The sequence below is a fragment of the Mauremys mutica genome, chromosome 8 (genome assembly GCF_020497125.1).
Source record: "Mauremys mutica isolate MM-2020 ecotype Southern chromosome 8, ASM2049712v1, whole genome shotgun sequence".
Classification (NCBI taxonomy): Eukaryota; Metazoa; Chordata; order Testudines; family Geoemydidae; genus Mauremys; species Mauremys mutica.
In genome coordinates, this window is record NC_059079.1 from 8,270,398 (window position 1) to 8,285,222 (window position 14,825).

At 40.3% G+C, this 14,825-nt stretch overlaps 1 protein-coding gene across 8 annotated transcripts in view; it reads right to left on the reverse strand.

The window, feature by feature from the left end:
- Positions 1-14,825, reverse strand: part of AGBL4 (AGBL carboxypeptidase 4) — a 1,358,157-nt gene that overhangs the window by 527,697 nt on the left and 815,635 nt on the right. The window lies entirely within an intron of this gene.

Below are 14,825 nucleotides of genomic sequence, written 5' to 3' on the forward strand. Positions count from 1 at the left end.
TAAAGGAAGGCCTCAACTATCCCTGCTCCATTTATACAACAGGGGGGTTCTCCCAGCAGAGACACTGGGATCTGGAGCTGCCAGCCCAAAAGGATTCTGAGGGCCAAAGGGGAGTAACACTTTGTCACACCTTCAAATAAAAGCCCAAACAACCTCTACTTTGGCATTTAACATTCTGTGAATAATTTGGGGGTAAAGAGGAATCATATGGAGAAGCTCCTCATGTCAAAATCATTCACAAAGTATGGAGCATCTTCCTCATGTTCAAGACTGTTGACATCCCATGGGGATTGTTGCATCTGGAAGATTGCCAGCTCAAACGGACCCAGTCCTGCCATGTCATCAATATATTTAAGGGCATATTTGTGTAAAACAAAATACTCAGCATTTCATAACTAAAAGTGCTAGAGTTGTGCAAAACTGTCATGATGGTAAAGTCAATAGGACTACTTGCTAGAGTAATATTCACTGACAAGAGTTGGACTTCCACCACTGGGCCCTTTATAGGCCCCCCTGTATTTCTTCATAATAAAATAGTCCGGTTTTTATTTTTAATTTTAAGAAACAGATAAACTAAAAACACCTTTGAGGAAATGTAGGATTTTTTTTTTTTTACAAAGGCAAAATTTTCAGTTTGAGATTTCTTTTAAGTATTTATTTAACATTAATATGTTTAATGATGCTCTATCTGGTTCACACATGGAATGTCATAGAGAGTTTAGTATATTTTTATGCAAATACAGCTGTGCAAACTAATAACTGAAATCTGCATTTTTTTCACATTTGCAGCATATTATACACATTTGTAATCTTTACTGTTTGTAACTTACATTAGCTTCTCTTATCCATAAAACAAAGCTCAGGTTATATTGCCTGCTGCTTAAATTTTTCTGCAAACATCAAAGCTCGACATTTAAATAAGCAACTTAATGTATACATTTTTATTCAGTTCAATATTCTGAGCTCTTGGTTGGAATAAGTATTCTGCAAGATGATTGCACAGAAACATACCATTCAGAATATGAATTGGAATATTCTTTCAATAATCTTTTCAGGAGGGATGATGTGATATTGAGATTAGGTTCTGCATATAATCAATTTGATGTCTGTACTCATATACCTGTATAACTATTCTTTTATAAAATTTGTATGAAAAAACCCAGCAATCAAATATTTTTGAACATACGTGGTGGGCAGCTACTACATATTCCAATCCGTTGGAAAAATGGTGTCAGTGAAAATAAGGGACTGTCGGGTACGCTGCAAACCACTGAGTTTGTTAAATTCATCATAACTATTGTCATTATTTTGAGGACAGAAAATACTGTAGAACCAGTCTTTCCACAACTACTAAAAGTGTAAGCAGAAGGTTGTATCCAGTACCTACATTCTGTCTGTTACAGCTCCATTTTGTTCTTACAGCTGTCCCCTTACTCCATTTTGTTCTTGTTTTCCTCCTGTGGCCGCCCCTCCCTGGCTGTTAAGTTGTTTACCAGGGCCTCTGCCCTTCTCAAAGGGAGGGCCCCTTAAGTTGTCTAACCAGAGCCATTGCCCTTCTCAAAGGGATGGCCACTTATGCTAAGTAGGACCACTGCCCTGTTCAAAGGGTTAGTCCTGTTATCACCTTGTTAAAACCTGGGCTTGGTGTAGGGTGGCCACTAGCTGCAAGACCTATTGTGTTTTTAGGATCCTGGGCATGAGTCATACCTCTGGGCTCAGGGCTAGTCCTAACATGCCTCTGTGGCTGCCTGCAGTTTTTTCTCTGCCTCCCTCCTCCCTGTAAGAGGGGGAGCCAATCAGAGTTACTGGCGGGAAGCTGCCAGGGTTTGCCTTTAAAAACAGACATTTTTTGAACAGACTTTAGAAAGGTTCTTGCATTGCTGCCTGGTCTGATCAACCAGGGGTTCTGGGGGTCCTTTCTCCGCTCTCGTTTTATTTTTGAGCGTACCCCCGTTTTTGAAAAATAAATCCACGAAGAACGAATTGCTGCCTGAGAGATCTCCTGATTATCAAGACTGTACCGAGCCTTCTGATGTGCTTGCTGTTTCTGCCTCTGCTGCTGCCTTGGGGGATGGTAAGAATCCCTCTGTGAAACTTTCTATACTTTTATTTTATTATTTTAGCTGCTGGCTCTGTCTCCCCAGCACACAGACTCAAGCTAAACCTTGGTCTGTGTTTTAAAACCTCTCTCTTAAACCCCGTGGCACTCTGCCACTGAAAATAAGTTTGTGCTGCTGCTAAGTTCTGCTCCTGTGGGCTTTGCCTTGGACTGTTTTCAGCTGTATTCACTGCTGCAGTCACCCCCCTGCCCCCTCTTTGGAGCTGTGTCCTGGACACACACCACTCAGCCCTCTGGAACTATCCTTAGCATAAGGTGCACCCATTAAGTTAAGTTTAGCATTATACTTTGTAAGTTAGGCTTAGAGAATTGTTGCATTGTGTTTTAATTTGTGTAGTCTTGGTTAAGTTAGATCATAGATAAGATTTTGCTGTGTTCTGTATAATTGTAATTAAGTCTGTCTTCCCACTGCAAACACCCCCCCCCCCAGCTTCTCTGTGTCCTTCTACCTTGTTACACTCTCTCTGCTGCTTAAGCTTGCAGCCTGTTTGTTCTGTCTTACTAAGTTTAAATCTCTAGCATAAAACCCCATTGGTTACTTTCTTCCTCTCTGATACCCCTCACATTCTACATTTACACCACTGTGACACATTTTTACCTAAAATTGTTTGTTATTTAACACATTTTATCCATAACTGTTAGTTGGTTATATGCTGCTGTGACACACCTTTTTACATAGAAATCGCTCGCTACCTGTTACATTTATACCTCAGTGTTAACTGATTACCCACTGTATTGTATCCTACTGTGTTGTACCCCACTATTGAAACCCCCTATACTGTTCACCAAAAAGAAACCCCTCCCCAATTGTCTACCTTAACAACCCCATACCCCTCACTATTGAATTTTCCCTGTTTTTGTATTTTCTTAATAAAGTTTATTTTGCACCCCACCCGTGTGGTAATTGTTCCCCAAGATCCCATATACCTGCTGGCAGGGACACATTCAATCTAGGTTTACAGGTTGATTCCTCTTGAGCTGTAAAGATTTGCATAATCCTTAAAATGGTCTGATATATAGATATCTTACTGATTACCTACATTTTCTAAATTTCCTCTCTATACATTTAAGATGTAGATAGCTGGTAATAATATAGAGGAATGGGTGAGATGATGTGAGATTGTGCCCATTAAATAAAGGAAGATGTTACAACTAGTGGGTGTGATGGTATTTAAGGAGTGCAAACATGTATTATGCAAACACTGCAGGATAGTATACTTTGTTTTATATAGAACTATTTTGGATACTTTTGTTGACTTGTATCTATTTGGAGTTTTGCTTGAGGAATAGAAGCAGAGTACTATGGGAGCTCTGCAGGACTTCACTGATGATAGCTAGCTGCTTAGAAGATGAGCTTATAAGGTTTGTAAATGTTCTGTTTTAAGTGAATTTTTCATTGATGAAAGGTGTGGATTGGCATACCTCTTACCCATAGATAGGTCCCTTCCAAATTCATGGTCCATTATGGGCAATTTCACAGCCAGAGGATTTGAAAATTGGTCAATTTCATGTTTTCAGATGTTTAAACCTGAAATGTCACGGTGTTGTAACTGTGGGGATCCCAACCCAAAAGGGGATTGGGGTGGCTCACAAACCTGTTGAAAGGGGTCATGGGATTGCCACCTTCACTCCTGTGCTGCCTTCAGAGCTGGACAGTGGGGAGGAGGGGCTGCGGAGCTATCTTCAGCCAAGAGAGAGACCCAAAAGCAGCCCTGCATGGAAAGAGCAAGTCCTGTCCTGCCCCAGCCCTGCCCATCTTAGCACCTAGGAGCTCCCTTTGCTGGGACGCTCCCAGCAGCACAGGGAAGATTGGATCCAACTCCACAAGCCTCCTCCTCCAGCTGCCCAGTCCCAGAGCATCCTGCAGCAGGAGGAGGCACCCAGAAGTGGGTCTGGTTCCTTCCCTCCTGCCCCCCCTCCCCCCAAAGCAGTTGTGCAGGGGATGGACAATTCCTGTCCTTCCGGAGCCCAGCTGGAGCTACTTTTGCTGGGGCAGTCCTAGGAACAAGGGGACATCGAATTTCAGGATTTGATGTGGAAGTGCTTATTTCATGGTGCCTGGTGCACTTTTCACAGCCGTGAAATTGGTAGGGCCCTACCCATAGACCACAGTAGGAAGTGTATGGTTCCCTCCACTGTCACCATCAACCTGTCTCATCCCTGATCTACAGGAACCACATCTACAGGTGAAATCTTAGTTCAGTCCAATGAACAATTCAGTCTTGGACCTGTGTAGTGTCACTACTGACAAGGGTTTAAATAACTACCAATGAGGTATGTTTCAATTATACTATGGCCGGGTCTACAAAAAGGACTGGACTAATTCCACAAATGCATTTCACACAGACCACCAAAAGAAAGTGTCTGGATAACAATATGTTAGTACACCACTTACAATATTAATATCTTGCTCTTATAAGGCCTGATCCAAATCCCACTGAAATCAGTCCTGCAGACTTGAAAGGCTTTTGATCAGGCCCACATAGCATTTTTATCAGTAGATCTCAAAATACTTTACATTGTGGGGTAAACATTCTCAGCTTAACTTTACACATGATGAAATAGAGTCAGACAGAGGTTAAGTGAATTGCCCAAGGTCAAAGAGCAGTGAGTTGTACAAGGAGGAAAGGAACCCAAGTATCTTCAAATCTCACGCTTCAGTCTATTACACCATGGCTGCCCCTTTATTGGTCTCTGACAAAGGTAATGCTAAAGATAGAGATGGCTAAAAGGAGAAATGAGAAATCTGAGTCATACACCAATCCATTGATTCCATCTCAAATGCAGTTGAAACACTTCGGAGTTCATGTTTTCTCTGTCAGATATATTCTGAATGGACATTCTTATCGTTTTCTTACTCGTAGAGTACAATATACAATACTTCTTACATATTTGTGCAAGTTTGAAGAGGACTTAAGGTAGAAAGGAATAAATAACACAAAAGATGTTAACTATACAAGTATATTTAAAGTGGTACAACCCCCTCTAATGTGGAGGTAGTTATGCCAGTATAAAGGTGTTTATATCAGTATAGCTTATTCCCATATGGCTCCTTTCTAACAGAATGCCTGCATCCATGATAGGGGTTGCACCCGTGTAGCTATTTTGGTTAAAGACTAAAACAAAATAAAACCACACTTCTAACCCAAATAGGTAAATTAGTACAAAAGATGTGTGTCAACCACACCCAAGAACTGGAAAATATTGTGCAAATTTCCTCTGCCTTAAAATTCCTGTAATGTGGTTGAAATAGGGTGATCAGGGGTCCTGATTTTATAGGGACAGTCCCGATATTTGGGGCTCTGTCTTATATAGGTGCCTATTACCTCACACCCCTGTCCCAATTTTTCACACTTGCTGTCTGGTCACCCTAGGTTGAAATACATTTGGGATACATATTTCTAATATTTCACTGACTGCACAGATACTGACCCTAGTGAAGTCAGCACAATTCTATGATTTTTTATATTTATAGGAACAAATGTATTTATTTATAGAAGGGTACTCATCAGCGTAGTGCAACTTCACTTTGTATCCATTACTGGCCTGACTTTTCTGAAATGCTGAGCACCCTCAGTTTCCAGTGACTTCAATGGAAAATCATGCATAATCAGCATTTTTGAAACATCAGACCTTTTCTTTAGCATCCAGATTTGAAGATTTTGGCCCTAGTGATTTATTATGCCAAATTATCTCTAGGCAATAAAAAAAAGTTCCATAGTTTAACCTTTTGGATGATATATAAATACACACACAGACATCCCTAGAAGGCATTTTTGTCTGACAGTCTGGCAAGTGCCAACATTATATATGGTCAATAATTCAACAGTCTGCTAAACTATACAATCAGAAAGAAAACAATTCATATTCCATTTGGACTGAAAGAGCAGCAGAATGTCAAATTTCTGAATGGGATGAGGAGTTCCAAATCAGGTGCTAATTGACTCCAGGAACCCCCACCTATGGAGCACATTCAGATATTATTGTGGGAATTAGACCACATAGATCAGCATCAGATGATCACAAGCAAGTGTAAGTCAACAAGACAAGCTGAAGACATTTTGGCAATAGTCTTAAATTGGTGGAATGTAGATTTAATGACAGTAAAGACCTGGGATTAATATGTTAGACCAAAATCTAACAAAAAATGAATGAGTGTCCAGATCTCACAAGCAATTGTTCTCTTTCAGGTGTGGAGTTGTAGTGTGCATATGATTGTGGCATTTGAAAAATATTTAAAGCAGAAATTAGCCCCCCAAACTGCATTCTCCACCCCTCTCAGATTTTGACATTTGAGTGTGTGGATTTGGTTTTTTGTTTTTGTTTTAATCCTTCTGATTACCTCTGTGGAAGAGCTTTGGATCATTCATCCAGCATTAGTAGAGCTGGTGGACATTTGGCCAAAAAAAATTATCCTCCCAAAAAGTGAGCTAGTCATTTGTGTATGTGTGTAAAATGTTTGACTGAACTTTGACACAATATTTTAAACCAGTCATTTTCATTGGCAATTGTAATTGGAAACAAAATTAAAATTGTTGTTAGTTTCAAATCACATATTTTGGTTCTTTTTTTACTTTTGTTTTGAGTTTCAGTTTGCCCCACCAGCACCACACACTCATTTTTTTACTTCATCCTCTACTGTAAAAAAACCCTCCCACATTTTTGAACCTTTTCACCTGGAAACATGTGGGGGTGGGAGAAAGTGTTACTTCTCTCACTTCTACAAAAACTTTCTACACATTTCCAGTTGAAAAAAGTGGAAGCGGTTTTTAATCTACTTTCTCAAATTTTTTTCTACAACTTTTTCCAGATGGAAAAGTATTTAAAAAAAAAAAAAATCATTTCCCCCAACTTCTTCCAGTGGGGCAGAGAGTCAGCGAAGGAGGAGGAGGAGGTGAGGGCTGAAGGGAAGAAATTTAAAAAATCCAAAACCTGAAAACCAAAATGAAATGAAAATTTCTAGTAGGATTGTTTTGTTTTGAAATTTCCTGTAAAAATGAGGGGAAAAAATAGTCAAATGTTTTGTGGGGGGAAATAATTGATGAGCTCTAGTTATCAGTGTGGGCGTCTTGCAGCTCTGTCAGGACTATGTGTTCACTTTACTAAATAATGGAATAGATTAAAAATTTAGCATTTTGTAAAGAGAAAGTCACAAGGGCCTGCTTTTGGGGTGTGATGTGCTGTGTTGGGCCACTCCAGACCACACCAGACTGCTGGTGGAATCTGGACATAAAGCCAGCGTATCTGGCCCTGGAAAGATTAATGTAGTGGCACGAAGCTCATGCAGTGGCTAAACTACCGACTTCCCTGTTGTTGTCCGAGGGTGGCTGAGTCCTATACCTGCTGATCAAAGGCTCTCATATCAGCTGTTTGGAGCCATTGCTAGCCAGAATACACAACAGCAGCCTTCAGACTGCTCTAATCTACAACTGAAAAGTAGCCTATCAGATAGGCGGTTTATGATTGCACGAACACAAAGGCCACTATACACCCCATTTTTCTCAGCTGCATCAGGTACTCCTCAGCCATGGCCAAGGATCTAGGCCACAGTGCTGCTAAACAAGATCAGTCGAGTAAAATGGTTATACAGTAAAATATTGTTAGCATTAATCTGAACTATCATTGTTAGAAGAACTGCTAAGGAACAAAAGAGAAAACCAAGCAAAGCAACCAGCAGCAACGACAGCAGTGACGCTACTGGTCAGCCAATGAAATTATTCTGAATTGCTGACCTGTTGTGGTTCATACACAATTTAATTTATGTATAAACTCATTTGCACTCTGGGATCCAAGTCTCCATGAAGATTACCAATAGTATTTCTCCTCAGACCAACGCCACTCCATCTTTTTTTTTTATTTCTGAGGGAGCTTTTGATAAGGTCACCTCATTAATGCAGGTCTTGCTTATTGAGAAGGCACTTGGTAGTTTATTTAACTATTTCACTGTGAAATGATTTATGAGAGATAAGCCTTCCATTTTTTTTTATTCTTGACTGATCATTTCAGCATATATAACATCAAATCCCAGGGGATGCTGCTCAAATCCCTGATAGTTTCTGAATGACCCAGAGCACGGTCTCTCAACCCAGGGCCGGTGCAAGGATGTTTCGCGCCCTAGGCGAAACTTCCACCTTGCGCCCTCGCCCCCATGCCCCTGCCCTGAGCCCCCCCCCCCGCAGCAGCTCCCCCCCTCTGCCCTGAGGTGCCCCCCTTGTGGCAGCTCCGCATCCCCCACCCTCCACCCTGAGGCACCACCCCCGCCCCAGCTCACCCCTGTTCCACGCACGAGCACCCCGAGCACGCCGTCGCTGCTTCACTTCTCCCACCTACCAGGCTTGCGGCGCCTAAGATGATTGGCGCCGCAAGCCTGGGAGGCGGGAGAAGTGAAGCAGCCACGGCGTGCTCGGGGAGGAGGCGGGGCAGGGGTGAGCTGGGGCGGGGAGTTCCCCTGCGTACCGCCCCCCCCCCCTTACTTGCTGCAGGCAGCCCTCCCCGTGCCCCAGCTCCATCCGCCTAAATGCCGGCGGCGACTGGGGTGGCCGAAGATCCGGCCGCCGCGGTCGCTGCCGAAGAAAATGGCACCCCCCAAATCCTAGCGCCCTAGGCGACCTCCTAGGTCGCCTAAATGGTTGCACGGGCCCTGTCTCAACCTTTTTTCTTTCTGAGACCCGACTCCCCCCCTAGCATGCTATAAAAACTCCAGGGCCCACCTGTGCCCCAATAACTCTTTCTCTGCATATCCAGTAGATTAAAAGCCAGGGCTGGCATTAGGGGGTAGCAAGCAGAGAAACTGCCTGGGCCCCCACACTGCAGGGCCCACAAAGCTAAGTTGTTCGAGCTTCGGCTTCAGCCCAGGGTGGTGGGGCTCAGGCTTCAGCGAGTCTAACACTGGTCCTACTCTGGTTATTTCGGCGGCCCCCTGAAACCTGCTCGCAGCCCCCCAGTGGGCCCCGGATACCTGGTTGAGAACCACTGATCTAGAGATGTAACACTAGAAACTGGTGTTCTCCACTACACAATGCTTGACAGTTTCCTCTTGACTACATCATTCCTAGAGAACATAATAATAATGTCTTTCACTTTTATAGTCCCTTATATCAGAGGATCTCAAAACACCTTATTTATAACTGAACAACTTTAAGTTAGGTATTATTATAGCCAGAAGGGGAAACTGAGGTACCAGAAGGTTAATAGTTTTACTCAAGGTCACAAAGCAAGTCAGTGACAGATCTGGGATCAGAATCCAGGCACTGTGACTTTTGGTTTCCTGCTTTCACCACTAAATACGTTCCCCTGCTGTTTACAGTTTTTACTATAAACCAACTGGTGCCCAACCCAACAGTGTAGCTCCCATATTATGAGATTAAGTAAAAAAAAAAAAAAAAAAAGGGTATAATGTCTTATCTTCTAGATACATTTTTTTCTTGCCTCTGTTTCTTTCTGTTTAATTTTAAGTGCTTTTGACCTACAAGCTTCATTTTGCTTCTGTTACTTTCTTTTTTGGAAAAGCACACAGTCCTTTAATGGCTCACTATGAAAATAAACAATAATGTCTGGATTACAACAGATTCTGGAACTCTGGCAATAGTAAATTAACTGGCTGGCAAAATTACAAATGCCAGTAGCTGATGTAGTATTTTATATTATGTTTCCTAGATTTTATGAGAGATTTTAAAGCCTTCTGTGCTTTTTCCTGTATGTTTGCAGCTTGTCAATCAATCCATTAATTAGACATTAAATTAGCAGAAAGGTCCTTGAAGGAATTTAAATATACATTTAGTTTCTTTTCACAAATTTCCAACACCACAATATGTACAAACAGAGGACAGTTTCAAAGGCAATTAGGCGCCTCTGCAGTTTCTTACTAGAAAACTTTCTGTTCCTGGGATTATTGTTAGAAATCAAATTGTTTTGATATGCAAATTTACATCTCTATGGCTCAAGGACCCTCTGACACCACAACTGTGCTAACTTTAATAATTGTGAGGAACTCTCAGTATAGTTTGTATTTCTCTTCGGTCTTCATATATGATAAATCATTAAACTCTGAACATACAGTAACAAAATATATTGTGTATGATCTATACTATTTTACATTGTGAGTTTGACCCAATGATGTTGATTGAGATGTCCAGTTATATATCAGCATAAACATATGCATCACTGTGTAAATGTGGATAAAGGAGGTTTGCATTTTATAATCTAAACAATTATGCCAACACTTGCTGCTAGATATAGCATTCACTGCCGTGAGTAGCCTTATTGAAGCTATATGCCGTTTTCAGGACTACAATATTAGGCTTTGATTCTCAGTCTTAAGACCATGTATAATTTTGATATCAATGGGACTACCCCATTTACAAAGTTACTCTGCTTGATTTTTTTTTTTTTTTTTTTTTTGCAGAATTAGGGCCTTAGATTGTAGACACTTTGGGCTTTAAGGAAAACAAGACATAGGACAACAGTTCACATGTGAGAGAACACGTGAAACAAGTACAAGTAAAGGTTCCTTGCAGAAGTGGGTTTTAAGAAAGGAGTTAGAGCAAAGGGCATTTGGACGACAAAAATTTGGAGACTAATCAAGTGTAGGTGTCTGCATAATTACAAGGCATGGAACACAGCGAGGGAGGAGTATATGGAGCAGAAGGGAGAGGAGATAATTGCAGAGATGTTTCATTGGCTAAGATAATATTATGTAGGATTTTGACATGAGGACAAAGAGCTTGACATTAATGCAGCAAAAGACAGGAAGGCAATGAAGGGATTCAATGAGAACACTGTGTAGGTATAAGCAGCACTTTTATGTGGCACTTTGGTTAAGTCAGAACAGGGAATAGTGAGAGATAGGAAGGCCAGAAAGAAGTCTGCAATAATCATGATGAAAGATCACTAATACATGAATAAAGAATTTAATAGTGGAGATAGAGAGGAAAGGATGTCTGACTAATAAGCATTAGGGGCGTTAGTTTATTATTTTTCAATATTTATATTTTTGTTGTACAGTTACTGCTGGATCATCTTTCCCCACCCCCGAAAATAGCTTTTATATTCTCAAAAATGCCAACAGAAAAAAAATTAAGGAAAAATAGAGCAATAATTTCCATATTTCTGACCCAGTGCATTCCACATCGGAGTTTCTTGACTTGCATCATTGGCATCATTACACACACAGTGCACATGGCTCATGTTTTATTTTTAGAATATACCGCAGGTAGAAAAAGCAAGTTGCAACATACAGGTTCTCTAAGAAAAAATATTGCAATAATTTTAAAATAGTTCTGAAGCAATCCTTGCAAAGATCATATACCGACTAACATTCAACATCCTGTGATAGAACAAGCTGTAATTGAAGTAACGTACTATTCCTTAGTACAATATATAACACTGTCCTTCTTTGATCCCACTTAAAGGATAAATTTTACACTGTTGGAGGGGTCAGGATTACACAATAGAGGTATTTTGCCTAAATTATGTTATTTCATGAATTGACAGTTATTTAACAAAATCTCTCAGTGCCAACAGAGCTGAGTAAAACAGTTTATTTGCAAGGTACCATTGATGTACTCCTAGGATCCACTGAGATCATCAGTTACTATGTACCATAGCTATGGATTGCATATTTATTATCTTTTACTTATATTATGTCTATCATATCTCTTGGTGCCCTCAGAAAAATTGTAAAACACATAAAAAAAATCAATTCAATTGACAAAAATGTCTGCAATACTAAAACAAATCTTTCTTCATTCCCCCAAAGAATCCTCTCCACTTAACCCATTGCATTAGAAAAGGCCTGAGTAGATAAAAATGCCTTGCTATATTCTAGCTGAAGATCATTAAACTGAGGTTCTGCCTAGAGCACGTAAAATTCTATACTGGCTAACAGGTCAGTACTGCACAAAATCCCTGATATTATTATTATAATATATATATGACAAAATAAATGGAGAAATCAAAACAATAGTAAAAAATAGTTAGCTTTACTGTACAAGACTGTAAGGTCAGGTATAATATTACTGTACTAGTGTGAAAGTAAGAGCAGGTCTACACTACGGCAGGGACTGACGCTCTAAGATTGATCCACTGGTGGTCGATTTAGCAGGTCTAGTAAAGGCCCACCAAATCGACTGCAGATCGCTTTCTCCCATCAACACCCAACAGTGTAGATCCCGCGGTAACTCGACCTAAGGTAAGTCGACTCCAGCTATGTTATTCACATGGCTGAGCTTCTGGTTCTTATGAGAAGAAAATTAAAGCATTTTGTTGCTTGTACATCCTTTATTTAAAATATACATACTATATAGTGGGTGAGATCCAGGCCCCATAGAAATCAATAGGAGTTTCTCTATTGACTTCAAGGATTTAACCCATTGTTCATTTGGTATTTAGCTCTGTAAAGGTTTTGAGACACAATTACAAAATAAAGTTGAATTAGATTGCATCAGTCCACATAATCCACCTGAATTACAAGTAACTTCCTTCATTACTGTAATAAAAACTACCATACAGCCATAGATTGAAGGAAATTAGTTTAAAACCAATAAAACAGCGAGGGATTAAACTCTTTGGCTCCCCTATTCCTTAAATAAAGGCCTGCTCTACAATAGAAAAATAGGTTGGTTTAACTACATTGATCATGGAGGTGAAAAATCCACACCACGGAGCAGTGTAGTTAAACTGACCTAAGTCCCCGTGTAGACAGTGCTAAGTAACGTCTACACTGAAGTGTTACAGAAGCACAGCTGTGCCTCTGTAGTGTTTTAGTATAGACAAGCCCTAAAACTAGTCCGTTTCTATTCAGTCAAACCTCCATAATTCATAGCCATGCATGAGAGTAATTGACAGGTGTTAAGTGGCAACAATCGTATACAGTAGCATGCACATGCTACCGCATTTTTATTAATCTGAAGTGTTTGCTTTTTTAATTGGAATGAAAATGGATATTGCAAACTGATTGAGATTAATTAGGTGAGACTTGTAATGGAGAGACAAAAAAGAAGAATGAATCACTGTAGTTCCTGGTGCATTTATTTTCAGATCATTAGATCATTTTTCATCAGGCAGTTTGCAGAGCGGATGAACAGAAGCTATAACCAGCAAAAATTGCTCCATTTTCATCCAGACTCCAGTGACTAAGCCAAACTAAATCATACAACACCTAACGCTTAGCACTAACAGTAGGTTTATATAAAACAAACAAAAAAATAAAGATCCTGAAATTTAATCAGCAATGAAGAGTCTTCCAGAAAGCTAGGCAGGTCTGTCACCACTTTTACTCTAATAAAAGCATAAAAATAGGATGTTATCCTATTCAAGTTGCCTAATTAAAATACATCATCAAGTAGTGCATTTTGTAAAAAAACAGTATTGTCAACTCTCACAATTTTATCAAGAGTCTCAAGATATTTGATGTTTTACTGGAGTTGTGTGATTAAGAGAAACTAAGCTTTCATTAAAAGAAGGAGAAGTTTCTAGCCCTGGTTGTGGCAGAGAATAGCTTGACAGTGTGACCTGAGTGAACCATGAAGGCTCAAAAGCTAGAAAGTAAATGAGAACCCAAAAGGTATTGGCTTAAAAATTATGAGGTTTTTTTTAAACAATCTCATGATTTTTGAACATTTGGAGGTGGCAGTACTGAAAATAAAAATGGGAGGAAAGGTTTATAACATCTAATGAATATTGTTAATTATACTTATTTCAAAAAAGGTGCCCATCCCTGAGGTATTTCAGTGCCATCCCCTAAGTTATGTGTGTGTCAATTCTGGAACAGAAATTTTAGTATGATTTATGTTTTTACTACAATGAAAACATTCCATGTTAGAAATTTAAACAGAATGGGCCTGATCTGCAGCTGCTTCAAGGCAGGTGAGTTCACTTAATTTCAATAAAAACGATGAGGAGTCCTTGTGGCACCTTAGAGACTAACAAATTTATTTGGGCATAAGCTTTTGTGGGCTAAAACCCACTTCATCAGATGCATGGAATGGAGAATACCGAGGCAGGTATAAATACACAGCACATGAAAAGATGGGAGTTGCCTTACCAAGTAGGGGGTCAGTGCTAACGAGCCAATTCAATTAAGGTGGAAGTGGGCTATTCTCAACAGGGCAGGCAGCAGGTTTTCTGCGGGTCCTCCCTCTCTTCCTCTTTGGCGGCAATTTTTCCTCAAAGAGGAAGAGAGGGACTGAGGGACCCGCTTCCTACACTGGTGCCTGGAGCGGGCCCTGATTCTCAACAGTTGATAAGAAGGGGTGAATACCAAGGGAGGAAAAATCACTTTTGTAGTGCTAATGAGGCCAACATAATCAAGGTGGCCCATTTCAAACAGTTTCAAACCCAACAGGACAACTCTCTTGCAGCTGCCCAGTCTGACTGTGTCACAGTTTGTTGTTGAAAAGATCATGCAGAGCAACACAACTGCAACAAACTACAGTCCCAACAACAGAACAAAAAGCTCTGAATAATTCCAACTTCTCCCTGACCTGGAGCCAAGTGTCAAAAAAATGCTGTCATTATCATCTTCATCTATTTTATGCATTTCCCAATCCTGTGAACAATTTTCTTCCAGCAAGCCCAATACTTGCATCAAAACAGGTTTACTACAACTACAAGAATATTTTAAGCAGAGGAAAACTAACAACGGCATCTCTTTCTCTCTCCAGTCGAACTGCTGAGTGTTCCCCTGTTGCGATTCTTGTAAGAGAAA